Source organism: Malus sylvestris, chromosome 5 (genome assembly GCF_916048215.2).
Source record: "Malus sylvestris chromosome 5, drMalSylv7.2, whole genome shotgun sequence".
In the NCBI taxonomy this organism is placed as follows: domain Eukaryota; kingdom Viridiplantae; phylum Streptophyta; class Magnoliopsida; order Rosales; family Rosaceae; genus Malus; species Malus sylvestris.
Genome location: NC_062264.1, coordinates 32750964 through 32758305, shown reverse-complemented (window position 1 = coordinate 32758305; position 7342 = coordinate 32750964). Strand labels below are relative to the sequence as shown.

At 36.4% G+C, this 7342-nt stretch overlaps 1 pseudogene; it reads left to right on the top strand.

The window, feature by feature from the left end:
* Positions 1–4602: 4602 nt before the first annotated feature.
* Positions 4603–6462, top strand: LOC126622792 (uncharacterized; annotated as a pseudogene).
* The last annotated feature ends 880 nt before the right edge of the window (positions 6463–7342 follow it).

Below are 7342 nucleotides of genomic sequence, written 5' to 3'. Positions count from 1 at the left end.
TCTAAAAGAGTAAGCGTTAAACGGTGCACAGTTTTCCTTTTCGCGCTTCGCTTTACCTTTAGGTATTTTACATCTTACCCTTTTCCTTTTTCTCCCTTTCTCTGTAGGACTTTTTGGTCGAGCCGTTCTCTTCTCTGTAGGATTAAGCTGTGCTATTATGGTTTGGAAAGCAATTTAATTTAATTTTTTCTCAAAACACCCACCTTTAATTTTCCTTGAGTTTTCGGCTTTAGCCGGCTTCAATTTGCCTTGTGTTTGATTGATGCGAAATAGTGTACACTTTAGTCGATTTTAATTAGGGGTGTGTTATCCACACATCCCTTTTTACTTCTCACACACTCTTTGTTAATTTCTGTCCGTTGATCTTCTTCAATTCATTTGATCCGATGGTTGAAAATGAGAAGGGTGTGTGAGAAGTAAAAAAAGGTGTGTGGATATCACATCTCTTTTAATTATCAATTTGTATGAAGTAAGTTCAACAATCCCAACAACTAAAAGAAGCAGATTAATGCGACTACAAAATGTGTCATGCCTGCAAGCACCAAAAAAGTACCGACCTTGCAATAATGGAGTTGATCTTAAGAGAGCTCCAAAACGTGATTTGAATAAAAGATAATGAAGGAGCAATTTGAGTAAAAGAAGTAATATTAGGACTACCAAGAGAAGGATGGAGTTTCAAGTTGAGATTATTTAGAACTTAGGAGTTTGATTCGTTATATCCTACTTATGAAATAATTTTTAATTTTTTTTTTTTTTTTTTTGTTATGGGTACGTATGTAAGAGAAACTGATAACAGTTTTGAATAAAGATTTTACTTGCTGTTTTATGTGATGGGTTTGACATATCTATAGATCCAAGAGAAACTCTTGAGTTGATTAAAATTATTTTTGCAAATATATGTTGGAATTCAATTAGTTGTCGTGGTACTGTGCCATGGTACTGCCCGGCGGCTCCTTCTTACCGATATCTAATTGGCTGTTGCGACCAATTTGGTAAGCGTTCTTCTGCATACAGACAACTCAAAGAAGTCCTTGAACAATGGTAACTTGATGATCAAAGGAAGAATTCAAAGTCTAAATAACTTAATGATTAATTAATGTCAATCATACCACGTGGAGCCAAGCCGGGGCTCACCCGTTTGCGCGAGGCCAATGGGGACCCACCCATTCACGTGGTATCTCTTGGCCTACGTGGAGCCAAGTCGGGGCTCACTCATTCGCGCGAGGTCAAAGGGGACTCACTCATTCACGTGGATGTATGGGCACGTTCCCTGGCTCTGATACCATGTTAAATTTCGGGTAGACGGGCCATAGGCCCACTCCAACAACACCGATACTGTCCCCACTTGGCCACCTGCTCAATCTGTCAGGTGTGGGGTTTTAATACAAAATGCCTCGATATTAGTTAGAGTGGGGTAATTCTATATAAAGGGTTTGTTCTCAAGTCTTCTAGTCGATGTGGGACAGATGAATTCTAACAAGTACTTCCAATAAAAAGTACTCTATTTTACAAATTTTACAATATTTATTAACCCACCCAAATAAATTTGAGACCATTGCCACCCAAATAAATTTGTGTTTTCCCCAGTCACAGCTTCATAATTAACTAAGCATGGAGCTTAAAGGGTTCTAGTACAACTCCAGTTTTGCCCTGCTTCGTAACATAGTTCATAATGAATTCTTTGTATTGAAAGGGTCTAAAGAGTTGTTGATTGCTTGCATTAATAAGATCTCCAGCAGGTTCTACAATGTAATCGTTTGAAGGTGCGATGAAAAATGCAGCAGATGTCCGGGCATTACTTGAACTCGTCACTGCCCGATGTTAAGCACTTTTCAACTTCCCATTACTGATTATCTACATCCCATGTCATCCAAAAAAATAGTTTGTCATATGGTAATTAAGAGAAGATCGAGGAACATAGTTTGGAACTACCATCAGGCCCCTATTTCGACATGATATTGACAGCGCTATGTAATCAAGTATAGATAGTAATATAGGCCCTGTTTGGCACACTGTATAAGGCACCGGATAGTACTAATAATACGGTGTACGGTGTTTGGTGGCTGTTTGGATTAAATAGGCACCGGATTAAATAATCCAGGCCCACCTTTTTTACACGGTATAACTTAGTCGGGCTCTCTTCCTCTCCAGACGCAGTCTTCCGCTTCCTCTCCAGACGCAGTCTTCCGCTTCCTCTCCAGACACATTCTTCCGCTCCAGGCGCTCTCTCTTCCTTTCCAAACGCCCTCTTGTTCTCATCCCAGGTTCATCTTCTCACAGTCTTCTTCTTCGTTTGAATCACAATTCGTCTTTTCAGTTTTCTTCTTCTGGGATTCCGCCCCTCCCTCTATTCTTCCCCCTCCTCCTATTTTTCTTGCAATTGATTGAATCTAGTTATTATTTTCTCTCTAATTATGCAATTGATTATGTAATTTTGTGTTCTAATTAGAATTTTTGAATTTTAGGGTTTGTTGTTGGTGTTGAACTTTAATTAGAATTAATGATTGGGTAGAGTGGGAGTGTGCAGGTTCACTTACCTAAACAAAACTTTGTCTCTGGCGCAGCTCCCGTTTCACTTACTGTCTCGCAACTGCAATGCAACCATACGGACAACTGGGTAAGCCAATTTCTCTTCGCTCTTGTTCTCTGTCTCTCACTCCCCATCACCGTCTATGGCCCGAAAATTAGATCCCAGTTGTTGTTCTTCTCAGTTTTTGCATCACTCCCTCTCAGCTTTTATCCATTTTTTAATTTTTATGTGAATTTTACTTTTTATCTGGATATATATATCTGTGTGTGTGTGTGTGTGTGTGAATAATTTCGGACTAGGGTTGTTGAATTGTTAATTGGTATTTATTCCACTTTGTAAAGTAATTGCCTTCTAGAAAAAAAGAGTGTGAGTGAGAAATAGAGAAGAAAGGGAGAGTTGCTGCTCTTCTGATGTTTCGGCTTAATTTTGATGCAATATGACACTCAATTTTGATGCAACATGAGGTGATGAATATATAATGCTTTGAGGTCGTACAAAGTGCCATCATAGACTAGACTTCTTTGCTACCCAAACCATTTCATTACTCTCCATTGTGTATTTGTTCAGTAAGCTCCATGCAGTAGGATCAAATAATATAGAATTTAATTGATTATCAGACAATCATTGGACCCTAAAAGGCTTAAGCAATTAGGGAATGGACCAATAAAGACAGATCAATCCCATGTGGTTTGCAATTTAACAAATAATACTGGTGTAGAGAAGATAGATTTCACATGTCATAAGAGCTCTGATACCATACGTGACAACCACAGATGCCAAAAAGGAATGGAAAAAAATAATATCAAATTAACAAAACACAAGGCAGGAAACTTAACTCAAAACTAGTACCAAAGTTTCTTGTATCTTTATATGAATCAATAAAGCATTATATTAGAGTCTAACAGCTAAGAGATCACCTCACAAATAAATTTGTCACTCAAGGCTTCTAGCTTGTGAGGAACAAGGTGATCCTCAAAATCCCCATGTCCAAGTTGACCATATTTGCTCCAACCATATTTTTTGGTAGGACTTATTAACATGCTTCCTTCCGTTTTCAGTGTTATTATGCATTCATGCTCCAGTTACTTAATTTTTTGCCACTATCTAATAATGTTATTTTATATTTTGACTAGACATGGATGAAAGAAAGATTGTGGCATGCTTCATTGTTAAGTTGTGGTACTTGAATATTGTGACTTGGTTGATGATGTGGTTCATGATGAATCATAATTCAGCTAGAAGGCGGAATCGGCAACTTGCACCTAGAAATCGCACATTTGTTAGGAGAATGGTAGGGTCAGCCTATTTAGAAAGCATAATAGGATATGATGATGTTCATTGTGTGAACCAAATTAGAATGGATAGAAGAACATTCCATTATTTATGTCAAATGCTTCGTGACCACGGTAGAGTAAAATTGGATGGTGTAGTGACAATGAAGAACAAGTTTGCATGTTTTTGCATATACTTGCACATCATGTCAAGAATCGTACAATTGGGAGTAGGTTTTGTCGATCGGTGGAGATCATAAGTAGGTATTTCAATTCCATTCTACATGGAGTGTTAAGGCTACAAGGTAGACTTTTGAAAGTGCCAGAACCCATTCCTAATGCCTACCCAGATCCTAAATGGAGTTGGTTTGAGGTATTCTTCATATTTTATAAAAATTACTTCTAAAATTAATGTAATTAAATATATTGAGCTTACTAATGTTAATGATTTTTTTTAGAATTGCTTGGGGGCATTGGATGGGACTTACATTAACTTTCATGTCCCTGAGCGAGATAAACCAAGATACCGATCAAGGAAGGGAGAGATTGCGACCAATATGTTGGGAGTTTGTAATCTGGACATGAATTTTATATTTGTGTACCTAGGTTAGGAAGGGTCGGCCTTTGATTCTAGAGTACTCCGAGATGCGATATGTAGACCATCGGGATTAAAAGTTCCCATAGGTAACAATAGATTTTTTGTTTATATTAGTAATTTGAATCCTCAATTTTCTTATATATAGTAATATACATTTTTTGATGTGTTAGGGTGTTACTACCTTGTGGATGGTGGGTACACAAATGGTCCAGGATACCTTGCACCGTATAGGGGAGTGCGTTACCATCTCTCAGTGGAGAAATAGAAGACTCCCAATTAATCATGAGGAGTATTTCAATATGAAACATGCTCAAGCTAGAAATGTCATTGAGAGATGTTTTGGACTACTTAAGATGCGTTTGAGCATCTTAAGAGGTCCATCATTTTTCCCAATTAAAACACAACTTAGAATTATGACAACCTGCTGCATATTACATAATCTTATTAGAAGGCATATGTCAGCTGATCCAATAAAAAATGAAATCCTAAACTTGGACGAATCTGAAAGTAGTGATGATGATGAAGATATGATTGAGATTGTTCAACTTACACAAGAATGGACTGCATGGAGAAATACTTTGGCCATGAATATGTACAATGAGTGGAATGCACAAGTGTGATTTGATTAAATTTTCTTACATATGCATGTTGTCATTTGGTTATGGTTTGTTATTTGAACAAATATTCATTTCTTATGTATTTGGTTATGATACTTTATTTGAACAAAGTGTGACCTGGCTATGTATTTACTTAAAAAGTGTGATGATTTGCTTATGGTTTTTATCACTTACTATTAATTATATGCATTGTTGATTATATGATATCTTATTGTGTATGTAATTATAGGAATGGAAAGTGAACAAAGTAGTCAACCAAAAGGAAGTATAAGGGTTTGGAAACAACATGAAAAGATGCATTGTGGTCCATACTTGAGGATGCAGTTGTTAAGAATTTGCGATGTGATAACGGTTGTTTCAAATCCAGAACAATGGCTCAATTTGAAACAGCTATTAATTTGAAATGTCCTAATGCCAATATAAAGGCAGTTCCACATATTGAGTCTAAAATGAGGAGGTGGAAAAAAAAATTATGCAATAGTTTATGACATGGTTAATAAAACTGGTTTTGCATGGAATGATGTACGAAAGTGTATTGAGGTTGATAGCATTGAAATATGGCAGTCCTATGTGAAAGTAATTCTCTAACCTAATACTAGAATTTAGCTTTACATATTTGATTACTTAACATGTTCCTTTACATACAATTTAATAGTATGATTATGTCTACCAAACCATATCCTCTAGCCCCATTCATTATGATAGGTTAATTAAATTAATGGATGCTTGATTATATGAAGACAGGTTGAACGGAACAAAATAAGATTATTTGTATTTTATGGATAATGTGATTTGTTTTCGCATTGCAGGTTAACAAAGAAGCAGAGGGCTGGCTAAGAAAATTGTTTCCATTGTATGACAGATTGAATGTTATTTTTGGGAAAGACCGAGCAACTGGAGTATGAGCTGCAACTCCTATTGAGATGATGAATGACCCTGAGCACATTAATGAAGATGAAGATGAGGTGGAGACTAGTTCTCCTTCTGTTGCTCGACGGTCTAGCAGTTCAAGTACCCGGAAAAGGAAGAGAGCTGCTAATGATAATGATCTTGTTGTGCCATTTAAAGAAATGCTTTTTGAATCAGTGGATAAGTTGGGTGAAGTTTTACAAGCTGCTTTTGGGAAAGGAGTGGATCCAAAACCTGAGATTGCTTCAGAATTGTCAAAGATGGATTTATCTATTGAGGATCAAATCAAGGCACTAAATATTCTTTTCGAAAAGCCACATAATGAGAGGACATTCTTGTCTTTGGATGGTGCAATGAAAAAAGCTTTTGTATTCATGTTACTTGGACAAAGTAACCGCAATTGACATTTCAAACCAACAACAATATATTTTGTTAAAAGCAGCATGCATATCTTTTGTTAAAAGTTGCAGCATGCATATATTTTGTTAAAAGCAACATGCATATATTTTGGCTATTTGGACAAACTGTTTCTTACTGAAACCAACTTGCATTTGTATATTTTATGAACTTGAATATGTGGTTGGATTATATTTTGGCATTTGATGTATGGAATTTACTATTTTTCTCTGTTATTTGAAAATTTGTGTGGTTTTCAATAGGTATAAATATGAGAAAAGTTCAACAAACATAGAAAGATTTGTTAATTTTTTTTTCTCTTGTCCTATCTGGTTCAATACCAAACACAGTATAAATAATACGGTCATTAATGCAATACTGCACCAAATGTCCGACTAATTTAGTCAGTACTATCTGGTGGCTATTTATCCTATCTGATAAAATAGTCAGTATAGTCCGAGCTGCCAAACGAGGCCTAGAATCAATAATAACCAGCGAAATAATCTTTAGCGTCAAGAAGGGTACTGAATCTACTTATGTACCTGTAGCTGATAGCCTATGTTAATCACAAGTGCATCAGAAAGAGGCTTCACAACAATCCATTCCCCGTCTTTGAAAACTTGAAGTCCATTTACATGTTCTTCTTAAAATAAAATGATTATGAGGTTTGGATCACATGTAACCCCATTGTTTTCTTTTCACCCACCGATGTGGGATTCCAACAATGCATGCAGAACAGATGACCAAGGTATTCATGCATGCCATGGTCAAGTGATGTGCAATACTAACATGGGCATCTACATATCAAACTTAACCGGCCTTTTAGCCAAAATGGTCCCTGAGATTTGCATAATTCATCACTGCATAATTCATCACTTTGGTCCCTGAGATTTGAAATCAATAGAAGTGGTCCCTGAGTTTGTCCACCATCAATCTTTTTGGCCATTCCTTGAAAAAACTCCATTAAATAAAGATAAAATGACAAAAATACCCTCAATTTTGTCAAATCATTTTGGCCATT